Source organism: Aptenodytes patagonicus, chromosome 1, assembly GCF_965638725.1.
Source record: "Aptenodytes patagonicus chromosome 1, bAptPat1.pri.cur, whole genome shotgun sequence".
In the NCBI taxonomy this organism is placed as follows: Eukaryota; Metazoa; Chordata; class Aves; order Sphenisciformes; family Spheniscidae; genus Aptenodytes; species Aptenodytes patagonicus.
This window is the reverse complement of record NC_134949.1, coordinates 154,392,243-154,404,455: the sequence shown is the minus strand read 5'-3', so window position 1 is coordinate 154,404,455 and position 12,213 is coordinate 154,392,243. Positions and strand designations below refer to the sequence as shown.

The following is a 12,213-nucleotide window of genomic DNA, read 5'->3' as shown; positions in this document are numbered from 1 at the left end:
CAATTGGACACCACGCAAAATTATTTGTAACCATTATAATAAGAGAAAATGTGTTTGCTTATTTAAGGGAGAATAAGCAAGTTTAGTGTTACGCCTTTTACTTTAAGAAGTATGTCTGCAGGGATCCAGACGCTAAGAAAGAGTAAGCTGATGACATTAGTTTGAAATGCTACACTCTACATTAAGAAGGCATACACCTACTATTTATCTCACAAGCACGAATTAGGTCTTCTGGAAAAGAACTTGAATTTCAGTCAAACTTGCAAGAAAATAACAATACTTGGCACTTTCAAAATGCTTTCCATCTGAAAAAGGCAAATAATTAAGAGGTAGCAGGGGGAGAACCGAGACATTGTGCAGGTAACCAACGGAGCCGGGACATCCAGGGAAAACTCCAACGCCGTCAGGTGTTGCACAGCTGGAAGCACAACGCCTGCGGTGACAAGGTACTGCCTAATGTATCCTAACCACCGAGACGGATCGACGCCCCAAAAAGCCTTTGCTGCGGCTCCTCTTTCTGCCAATGATATATTTAGCAACCCAGAGCCCCCCGCTTGGTGCCTCCCTCAAATACCTGGCTATGAATGGCACCCAGAATTGATCATAGCCTACAATACTCTGTAAAGCTGCCCTAGTTTACAGATCAGAGAAGTGATGCACAAAGGCATTATATGTGTGGTCTAAGCTTGTAACATTGCACAGTAGAAGAATTATGAATAAAATCCATTTCTCTGGAGATTTCCAGTTTTGTCGCCCTCAACAAAACCCCTTTTACACAGATTTCAAAATCCTGAAGTATTTTTTTCTGACTGCAATACTATGCCAAATATTTATTTTATCAGTTCAAAACTCAATTTACTGCTGAAACCCTGCATGAATACTTCAGAGGAACGTCTAAGATCCTGCCCAGAAGAGGAGGAAAGATTACAGAGATGAATATTGTGCAAATAAATCTCTGCCTAAATCACCTATCTTACAAACTGCTGCTTCGCCCTAAGGCAAGTACCTGAATATAGGCACCTGTAGGTAGAAGGGGACTAAACAAGCTAAATGAAATTCCTGGATACATGCATGATGTATATCAACTTTTTACAGTGCTGTAGTCAGTGAAGGTGAGGATAAAAGAAGGATAACTGAAAGAGAGAGCGAGACGGTAAGAGGAGAGAAGAAAGGAGGAGAGGGCAAGTTGGGAAGTAGAAGGTCCTAAGGTCTGACTGAAGTAAAAGTAAAAAAGATCCTAGTGAAGGAAGCTAAAGATTCAAAAATATAAATATAAAAGAAGGAGAGGGAACAGTTAAAATACAAGGTGAGATTAAAAAAAAAAACAAACCAAAACCCAACCAAAAAAACCTCAAAACCAAAAAGTGACAGAGAAAGTTTAGACCTTTCAGAAGCTCAAGTCAGTAATTCTTTGTCAGCCAAACTCTCCTTGATTTCAGTGGGAGTTTTGCCTTAATGAGGACAGCGGGATAGGCACCAAATGCAGCTTTATTTCTTATACTCGAATAACAGCAAGACATAGCAAGAGATTCTGTTGTTGAAAAAGACGATGCATTTTTGAGGGAATATGGATATTAGGGGCCAGGCAGTATAAAAGTAATTGCTATGACCAGCTGAGTTACATCAGTGTGCATCAGCTGACAATAAGGTCCGTTGTGCTGGAAGGAAAGAAAAAAGATGAAAAAACTGACTCATGCCACCTTGCAAACAATCAAATTAAAGGTCCAGAATTATTCCAGCAAAGTTTCCACTGACTTCAGTGACAGCCCAGAAAACAAGCAAGATTCTTCAGTCGATCTATAAAAAAATATAAATACAAGAGTGAATATGAGTGACCTATTTATTTTTATCAGTATTGCTCTTGCCGAAATTGTTGGAAATGCACCCATCTGGTTCACAGAACTATTGTTTGATTAGGCTGCTTGTGTGAAAGTAACTTTCCCAAATATTGTATTAATATATTGAAAAGGAAGCATAAGATAAGTAGATTGGAGAATAAAATATTCTTCTCAGCTTGGTAACCAAAGATAAAGCAAATTAAAAAAACTCGATGCTCGTCTGATGAACAGGATGAAGATTCTGCCTAAGTAGTGGCCTTAACAGACCATGTAGAAATCATATAGCTGTTTTCCCCTTTATAAATCATAAATTAAAGGAACTTTCACTGGAAGCGTAACTGGAATGTGGATATGTCTAATGCAAAACCTCCAATTTAAAACCTTTCGCTGTTTTAGATGTCAAAACCAGGAACAGACAAAATACCACAGGTAAAATCTGTAGAATTACCAATAAAAACACCAAGGCAGATATTTTGCATGAGAACTAGGAACAGCAGAAAAATATCCCATCTCCAGCTGATCACGTCGCACGCAGTAGTAATATTTATTATTGGCAAGATTTTGCAAGCATGCCATTCTTACCCATAATATGGGAAATATCACGTCAATTCTCCATGACGTATTAATGAGAGGCGTCCCACCCAAACCAAGAAGTCTAGGACACGCTCAAAGTTGGATTCATTCAGCCGCTGACTCAATCAGATAACCAGTAATTTTCAGGTTTTGCACGGTTACATCCACCTGTTGATTTAGAGATTACAGGTGGGAGCTGCCTTATTAAAATTGCTCTCCAGCTTAAAAATTTGACACACCTATACAGAGGGAATCGAGAGAAAAACAGTCTGGTCTGCTCATCAATGACAAAACGATAATAAATAATCAAACTCAATTATTATTGTTTGCAGGGCTAAAATTATGCTTAAATTCATTGCCATCTGTAAGCCTGTTAAAGTTGATTACGATTTTCTTGTGCTGGTTTTCTTCCCAATGATTGAACAGTATTGTCTTCTTTTTAAGGAAAAAAAAATAAAGCTGCTTGAATAATAAATTGTTTATCCCAAGACAGAACAAACCATAGTGATGAACTTTAAGAATGGTTACCAAATTAGAACTGAGAATGAAAAACAAGTACTTTCCTGTTCAAGGTTTTGTTTTTAATGTGTTTTTATTTTTAACTGGATTGAGTGCTGATTACAGAAAATTCAAGGCTACCCGGACATCAGACTGCTCAATTGACTGAAAAGTTTGATGACGTCTCTAAAAAGCGAGGTCTGTGCGTGAAATTAAATCAGTATCGCTGCTCCGTGATAACGTGGGGGGGGGGGGGGGGGCGAGGGGGGAGAGAGAGGTTAATATCGCTTGTTAAATAATGTTAAATGAGATCAAACAAGACGTGCAGGATTCAGGAGGGCTCTTGGAGCTCCAGTTGTTTCCCCGGGCTGCTTATGCAACCTCGCTCGTGCAGGCAGTGTAAGGGCCTGCCATTTTATTACATAAGGTAGCCCAAAAATACAGCCAGGCAGTTGTGAGCTCCATTAAGTGCTGTACTGAGTTTCTGTACCAGTTAGCATCTAGAAATTTTAAGAAACGATCAGAAGGACTTAGACATTGCTGAGTTTGGGATTGTTGCTGTTGTTTTAATAGCAATAGATCTCATCTAAAAGCTAGCAAATATCATCAGTATGAGCTACCTTTGAATACACTGTGCTTTCACCGTTGCTTAAGCGAACAGCAATACAGAGCCTTTGGATTAGCACAGCTGTGGTAAGCCCGGTCTAGGGCTTTAAAATCTGCCTTTCAGATGATTAAGGAAATTGTCTGGTTTAGTAAACTGCAGTCAACGCAACATTATTTTAACCAGTGCTTAAGTGCAGTGGATAGATGAAGAAAATTAATTTCCAATGCATCCTCACATTCTCAGTTCAGAATTTCAAAGCCTGGTCTCGTACAGACAGATAAAATTGTAACTACAGCAACACCAGGTCAGGGAAGACGACCACCTTGCCCCGAATCCTCTCCCTGACACCAGGCCGCAGCAAAGGCTCGGGAAGCCTGCGCGAGCAGGGCAGGCGTGTGGCAATATTACAGTCTCCCAGCGGAGACTTCTTCAGCCAGGCATTGTGTCTTGGTATTCCATGCCTCTTGGTGGGATTGCTTCCGTGAATGCAATTGCTTTCTGAACCTACCTGAACCCAAGAAGATAAGGCTGTCTATCCTCGCCATGCCTGCACAGCTCAATAATAGGACACCAGGGAGCGAACTTGAGCACTGTACCCTGCTTTCTGCAGCACTGCTATAGTTTTAGCTCACGCCCTGGCTCTGCTTTGGAGCACTTCAACCAGTTTCTTCCAACTAGCTCTTTCCACGACAGTTGTGCTATAACGGGGCCAGCCCTGAGCAGTGAAGGTGCAAGCCAGCAGGAGCCCCTTGACCTTGGGAGCCTAAGGGGGCCGGACACTGACCCACTTCATTTCGCCCAGCAGACATGGCCAGGGGGACCACCTGGCTCGGCACCCCCTCTCAGCTGTGGCCAGGCACGGGGTGCCGAGGGGTGAGTACAAGAACGAGGCAAACCAACAGTGGAATTTCCTCAGGATACTCACCAAGCTTCCAAGGATCTGCAGGTCAAAACTTCCTAAGCCAGAGGCAGTGGTTTTGTATTTAATAGCCCTTGATGGATGTCTCTTCCATGAACTCATCCAGTCACCTCATTAGCTGATGTAACCTCTCAGCATCCACATCCTGTGGTGAGGAGCTCAGCAGCCTGACCATGCCACGTGAAGAGCCACCTCCTTTTGTTTCCATCCCCACAACTGCCTGCTTCACCCGATGCCCTCCACTGCTGTCACTGTGAACACTCATTCCCAGTTTGCCTTCTCCATGCTTTGTGTAATTTTACAGATTTCTGTTGCATCGCTTTATCAGCGTTGTCACTCCTCAGGCAGGAGCCGCTCTGCTCCTCTGATCCCCTTTGCTGCCTCCCTCTGAATCTCCTCCCTCGCCATTACAGACCTTTGGGGTGGGGGGATCAACAACACACAATACTGAAGATGTGGGCACACCATAGGTTATACAGTGAAATAATAGGATTCTTTTTTATTATTTCCCATCCTTTTTTTAATAATCCCTAATGTTCTATTTGCCTTTTTTTTTTTAAACTCACATCTGAGCATTGTATTGATTTTTTTCTGAGTTGTCTGTGGAAGATTTTCTCTAAGCTTCTGCATCTTCAGTGACCTGTAGCAATGAATTTCTATGATTTTGTTTCAGCTAACATATACTTTCTTCTATCAACTTTCAGCCTGACATGCATATTACATTAATCTGACATGAAGATACTCAAAGAGAAAGGGTGGTTGAAATGTCCCAGTAGATGATGCTCTGTCATGCTGGCACTTCTTGTATGTTTTGAAATGACACAGAGGTTTCATACCTGAACTTCCAAACTTCCATTCTGATCTCAAACGCACATGCACATCCTTTAGATTTTTTTTTCCCCATATCAACGTTTCACTTGTCTAGAAATCCTCTATTTTATGCACAGATCCCTAAGAACAGTGGTAAAACAGCTGAAAAACAACTTCTGTCATAATCCGGCCAGCAAAAGACCAGCTGTTTTACACAGACTTGTGTCCAAGCAGGAGAAGGTGAGATAACCTCCCTGTTCCCACCATTTACACGGTCATTTTTGGAGTATCTTGGAGCTCTGGGCATGCTACCTGCTGCACAGGCACAGAAGAAAGAGATGGCGTTGCCTCAAAGAGCTTGCAGGCAAAGGAGGGGACAGGGAACAGCAGGCAGGTACTGACAGAGTACAGGGCAAAGCACGTGGCAATACTATTTCCTCGTGACAAAGGTCCAAGCTCAGCACTGACCTAACTTTTGTGAGAGTTTTGTTTTTCTGAAGCCACAGGTGATTTTTCAGCCTGAAGCAGGATTAAAACCAGCGCTGGGGGTGCATAAGGCTATTCCTCCCAAACGTGGCAGGCAGCATGCAGGAAACACTGATCTCTGCCACGGTCCTCGGATAAAGGAACAGAAATGTCTTTACCAAAGTGTAATTAAACACAACATTTTGGTTGGACTGAGTTGTGCTTCACGGTTTGCCTTCAGGGGGAAGAGACACAGGAAGGGAAGCATAAAAACCAGTACTTACCCCCCTGCTCCCCAAATGTACATCGAATTTATGTGTACAAGGCCAAGGAAGCCGTGCCCCAAAATCCCTCAGCCTCATCTCTGACATCTCTGAGCCACCGCAAGATAAACGCAAGGAGCAGAGAGTGAACCATGTCTGCAGTTTCTCAGCTGCTTACCTAGAGCATGAGCCTACAGGACCACTTCCCTTCTCACCCCCTTGCCCTTCCTGCCCTGCAACTCTTGTATTTCTGAATTCAGCTAGCGATATACTGGTGTATATATATATCCTGTGTGGCCCATAGCTGGTCACAACAAAGAGTAATGGCTTTAGTCCCTCCCAAAAAACTGTGAAATACCAAAAGCACCACTACATAAACAAATCCACCACCATCTATGCATTCTGCTTAAATACTATCACATGGTGTTTCCCTTTCAAACTTCAGTAATCAGTCTCATAAAGAAAAAGTCAGTCTATTAGCCGATGCTGATTTCTGACTAATTAAATTAGCTAAAACACAAATATTTGCATGGCCTCAGCCTAGTTTTTCAAAAAAAAGTTTTAATAAGATCAAGGATCAACAGAAAGCTAAGCCAAATCTAAGAAAATGACTGGGTTTTATACAGATCCCCCTACAAAATCTGCAACTCAGGTGCATCTGCCCTAAGAGCCTGAAAGCAAAACTATAAACACAAATGAAAGTTACTTAAATTCTATACTGTCCAGCTTAGAAAGAAAAGCAACAAAGTGCACATAAAACACACATTTGACCGTCATTTTCAACTGTATGGTATTTACAATTGTCAGTTGTATAGTGATGTAAGTAATCTGATTGCTCAGAGCTTACGGTTGAACACAGGCAATGATTATTCAAATCATTACATTTGCTGTGGAAAACGTCCTATCCTTAAAGAATGCTGGAGCTACAAATCAAAACCATCAGTTGTTGATCTTAATTTCCCTACCTTATATGAACATATTGCAATGCAACATCAGTTACAGGATTACATACTATTTTTTTCCACGGGGCTTCACTATTTCAATGTATTGTTAATATACTGAGCTATAAATTCTTCCTCCAGTTTAAAAAGTGGAAAACCCACCCTAGCCTACCGCAGCAGCCACTGACTGGGTTGAGCCCTTTAGGTCCACAGCATAAAAAACTAGTGTGAGACTGAACTGGGGCATACAAAGTTACTATCCTGTCCATGGCAAACCTAGTGCTAGAAGAAGGTGGGCAGACACCGTGGTGGAAGCCTGAGACTGGCCCTGGTGCCAGGTCCTGCTCCTCGGGGTGCTGCCTGATGGTGGGGTACGGGATAAGGAGGAGAACAAACACATGGGCTCTACGCGACTCCAGAGCCTGGGCTCCACAACGGAGATAGCTCTTCTCCAGGTCCAAGGTGCATGACTGCAGCAACAATAGTTGCTCCTCATGGCAAGGAGACAGCAAAAATTTCTGTGAGGGGACCAGGGGAGGGGTGAAGAAGAGGAGGCAGGGGCTGAAGAACACAGTAGGCAGTGTGAGGAGGAAGATGAGAAGGATGAAAAAGCAGTAGTACCATGACCCGATCATTGAAAGACTGGAAAAGACTGCTTTTGCAGGCTCAGATCTCCTGTTCCTGTCCACCACAAGTCTCTCACCACCTTTTTCCTTCTCTTTTCCCTTCCTTCTCCTTTCCTTGTCTGGTCTGGATTTTCTACCTCTATCTACAGTTCCAGCCCTTTCCCTACACCTTGTTCCCAAGCTTTGTCATCTATGCCCTCTGACTTAATTCAAAGTCCCTGCTCTTCACTTTCCCCATGCCTCCATCACCAATGCTGCTGCTTCTCCATTCTAGTCCCACCACTTCTTGTCACCGTGCATGTGAATTAAGCAGTTTCCTCCTCCTCCTCCACCCTGCCTCCGCATCAGCAGGCACACCCTGCCACTGAAGACACAGCTGAGACAGTCTTCATGCTCCCTCCTTACGGTGCTCACCGTAGCAGTAACATCTGTGAAGAATAACTGCTGGGGAAAGTCCACTCAGACCTTCAGCCACCAACTGGAGCACTCTCATTCTTCCCAGGAAGATGAGCGGTTGCTCAGCACGTAACAACGCCGGGGCGTTCAGCATGCTCCCTGCTGAGAGCGTCTTCAGCGAGTGAGTGCAATGGTCAAGCCCTCAACATCCCTCCACCGAGAGCGCGCAACCTGAGCGTCGTGACAAAATGACAACTGAGACAAATTCTGGAAGATTTTCATAGGCTTAACATAAGGCACACCCCCATCACGAGATTGATCCCAAGCCAAGTATCTTTTTCCTCCTCCAAAACACGAAGCCACAAGAATTCAACAGTCTCAATGAAAGTGTTTCTCAACATAGCCAAAAAATGCAGATTCACAGAAGAGGAAAGATCAAGGTCTCCTAATGCAGGATGATGTATACCTAAACCATCTTTGTCAGATACGTGGCCAAAGAATACATTTCCCTCTAACCACATTCTGAGAAATAGCTGAACCATTTCATCTGATAGTTCCCAAAGAGAGTCTGCCTTCAGCAAACACTCAACCTGGAAAATGTCAGCCTAGTTTTAAGCTTAGCAAATGCATAAGCACCTGAAAGCAGAGCGTTGTATTGGAAAGCACGCGATCATTTTAACTGTGGACAACATTGCTGCCTATGATAAAATACTTCAAGTGCTCTTGCATGCTCTAGGCTAGAAAATGGGGCAATAGTCATAATTCTGCAAAGTCTACTCTGTGGGTTCAATTCTGCACACATGCAGGGCGGTACCTTTATTTGGGAGGGATAGCAATTTTAGGCAAGCCTACTACTGTCTCCAGGCTTCAGAGGAGGGCGCAGAAGTGCTGCCAGCTTGGGGAATCACCCTGGTGTTGGATACCCGGTTCTGGAAAACCGTCATTTTCACGTGTTCAGGGGAGACAGTGCACAGCTGGCAGTTACGTTCTCTGAATACTCCTGTTGCAGAGCAACTCGGTCAATATTCATCTACAGAAATGTATGCAGGATCGGGCCCTCCGCCAGCCGACAGCCCTCAGAATCGGACACGGATCAGCGGATGAGCTGGCTAGCTCTGGAAACTGTGAACGCTAATTATTTAGTATCACCAAGTGAAGTAAACCCACGGTGGGATACAAATTAACATTTCATACCAGGGTAAGAGAGAGCGAGAATTTTCCACTTCAAGGGGCGGCCACTTGTTGAGCTGAATGCTCAGGTTAGCCGTGCCCGTCCGAGGGAACCCTACAGCCCTTCTGGAGATTTAGCACTGTGAAAAGATTAAAGTTCCTCCGCTGGCTGTAATGCTTATAACCACTAATTATTTCTGAGCCACTTGAGTGAAAGTAAACTGCCATCCTGTAGACAGTTAAGGAGTACGGAGGAAAGTTTCTGGATGAGCGTGCTTGTTAATTGACAAATCAGGCTAGTGACCATCGAGGAAAACACCCCCGCACAAGTCTTCGTGAAAGAAGTCCTGCGGTGCCGCTCAGCCGTGGGTTTAACGTTTCCCCCCGTTCTGCACGCCGAAGGGAAACAAGCGGGAGCCCGGCGCAGGGCCGCAGCAGCAGCGAGGCTCTCCCGGCACACGACACAACCCCTGCTCCCACCGGGAGCCTTCGCCCATTCAAAAATCCCACTGGTCTTACTGGCAGTTTTCCTTGACCACACACTGCCGGGTTGCGTCGCAGACCCTCTCCCGGTCTAGCCTAAATGAACCCCCAACGTCAGGAAACACACCAAAATGAGACGGGGAGGGGGGGACAGAGTGGGGGGCATTTCATTTTTCCAAAGGGAGGGGCCAGCCCGGCCGGCCCCCGCCAGCCCGGCCGGGACAGACAGGCCGCACAGGGCGCGCTCCCCACGGAAACTTTCCCGCGGCAGAGGCGATGTCACCCCGCACCGCCGGGCACCTCCGCCACCCCCGCGGTGCGTGGGAGCACCGGGGACGGAGGGGAGCTGATCCCGATCGCCGCCGCGGGGGGTCACGCGTGGGCGGGCGTCCCTCGTGGGTGCCGCGGGCGCGCGTGGGCGGCGCGGGGGGCCGCGGGCGGGCGCCCCCTCGCGCGGGTGTCGCGGGTGGGCGCCCCGCGGGGCGGAGGGAGGGCCGGGGCCGCAGGGCCGCGCGTTACCTGGTGTGCCGGTGCTGCGGGAGCGCGGCGGGGAAGCCCCAGCCGCCGCCGCCGCCGCTGCTGCTGTCCGCGGTGGCCACCTGGGCGCGGGAGCCGCCGCCGGTGCCGGTGCCCGCGGTGCCGGCGCCTGTGCCGCCGGGCTGGATGCCGCCGCTTTTCCGGTGCCTGCCGGTGCCGCTGCGGCAGCGGCCGCCGCTGCTCCAGCCGCGCAGGAGGCCGGCCTCGGGAGCCGGCAAACTCTTCCTCGCCGACGAGGAGCCGGGGACGCTGCCCGCCTGCTGCCTGCCGCCGGTGCCGGTGCCGGTGCCGTGTCTCATGGTGCGCGGGGCCGCCGCATGCCGCTCTGCCGCCGCCCCGGGCGCCGCGGGACCCACGCGCGCCGGGGCCAGGGGCTCCGCCGGCAGCGGGAGGCCGCCGGGAGCCCGGGCTGCTGCGGGGGGGGGAAGAGGCCGGGGACCGGGGGGGCTGCTGGCTGGGGCTCCCGCTGGGGCATTAAGTTGGACGCGCGGCGGGGAGAGGCAGGGCGGGCGCGGGGGCTGCGGGGCCGATAGTTCTCCGCGAAGTTGGAGCCCGGCGGGCGAGACGGGGGCATCCTCTCCGCCGGCCCTTCATCGCCGCCCGCCGCCGCCGCCGCCGCCGCCTCCCCTCGCCTGCCCCCGCCGCCGGGCCGCCGCCCCGCGTCCTCAGCCGGCGGCGCTGGGGGGGCGCGCCCCGCGCCCCGTGCCCATGGGCAGCCGCGGCCCCGGCGGCTGGCGGCGGCTCGCCCGCGCCGGCTTCCTCCGCCGCTCGCTCGCCTTCTCCGGCAGGGCGGGGGGGGGCAGCCCAAACCCGAGGCCGGTGCGCAAAATGGGTCAGGGAAGGGGAAAGGGAACCCGGCGTTCGCCTCCCCCCGCCCCGCGGCGGGCTCCGGGAGGGCCGGGCTGGGGCGGTGGGTAGCGAGAGGGCTGCGGAGGAGCTCTCCCGCCCCGGCTCCCTGTGCACAAGTGCAGGGAATGTTCCACTGACCTACATATTTTTCCAAACATACGTGACCTTTCTCTCTCTCTCTCTCTCTCTCTCTCTCTCTCTCTCTCTCTCTCGTTCTGTGGGAGGAGACAGGCGAGGATCCAAGAAAAGGAGAAGCTGGAAAGAGAACGAAAGGGGAAGCAGGGGAAAAAAAAATAATAAAAACCTCAACCGAAAAGCCAGCCCCGGATCAAGGATGGTTTCACAACGCCTTCAGCAAACCCCATCGTGCCCGCGTTTACATATGTCTCCAGCGACATCCCCGCGCTGCACCGGCGGCCGCCCCGATAGCCGGACCCCGGCAGCCCCCGCCACGCCACGCCAGCCGGCCACGGTGCCGCCGTCCCCGCCGGGCAGGGCTGCGCCCAGGTGCCCCGCCGCCGGCTCCCGGGGCGCCCCGGCGGGGCCCCGGCTCGGCTCCCCTTCCCTCGCCGGGCTGGGGACGCCCTCCCCGCTCGACCCCCGGCCCGAGGGGTCACCCTGCGCCCCGCCCGTGCCCGCTCCCCCGGCGGCGGCGGTGGCCGCGGCAGCCCAGCCGGAGCGGGGCGCGGCACCGCGCTGCCCCGGGGCAGGTTCCCGGCCTCCCCGGGCACAGGCAGGAGCTCCCGATTTGGTTATGCAACGCCGCACCGGCAATTAGAGCAAAACCTTGACAGAGAGCTCTTTTTTTTTTTTTTCCTTGTTGCAAAGTAGGTCATGCTTTTTATTCCCCACTTTGCATTATTTTTTTTTTTTTTTGCCTAATACTCCTCCTGCAAAGTGGCCAGTGAGAGATAAGGAAGTGTGCCGGAGCCTGGGAGGAGCTGTTGATTTCGGAGGCTTGCTTTCGCCTCGCCGGGCATTCCTGTCGACTTCTGACGGCGGCAGCGAGCGGGGTCTGCGGTTGCCCTTCTCCGCTGAGGAGGGCAGGAATGGCCGGAGACCGGGGGCGCGGCTCGGGCGCAGCCCGCTGGTATCCCCGCCGCCTCCCAAGTCCCGCTCCCCCCGCGCCTCCGGCCAGCGGCAGCGCCGGGCCCCGCCGCCCTGCCCGCCTCTCCCGGGCCCCGCCGGCTATTGCCCCCCCGCCCGCTGTCGCCCTCGCACAGCCTCTGCACCCGGGG

At 50.3% G+C, this 12,213-nt stretch overlaps 1 protein-coding gene across 3 annotated transcripts in view; it reads right to left on the bottom strand.

Moving 5' to 3' along the window:
- The window catches only part of NPAS2 (neuronal PAS domain protein 2), a 107,277-nt gene extending 95,876 nt beyond the window's left edge, over window positions 1–11,401 (bottom strand). Inside the window, exon 1 of one of the 3 annotated variants that reach the window (XM_076359635.1) lies at window positions 11,280–11,401. The gene's annotated coding sequence lies outside the window, so the exon portion shown is untranslated. Of the gene's footprint in view, window positions 1–10,108; window positions 10,368–11,279 lie in introns of those variants that run through there. The other 2 variants (XM_076359615.1, XM_076359643.1) reach the window with 2 other exon arrangements.
- Between the last annotated feature and the right edge of the window lie 812 nt (window positions 11,402–12,213).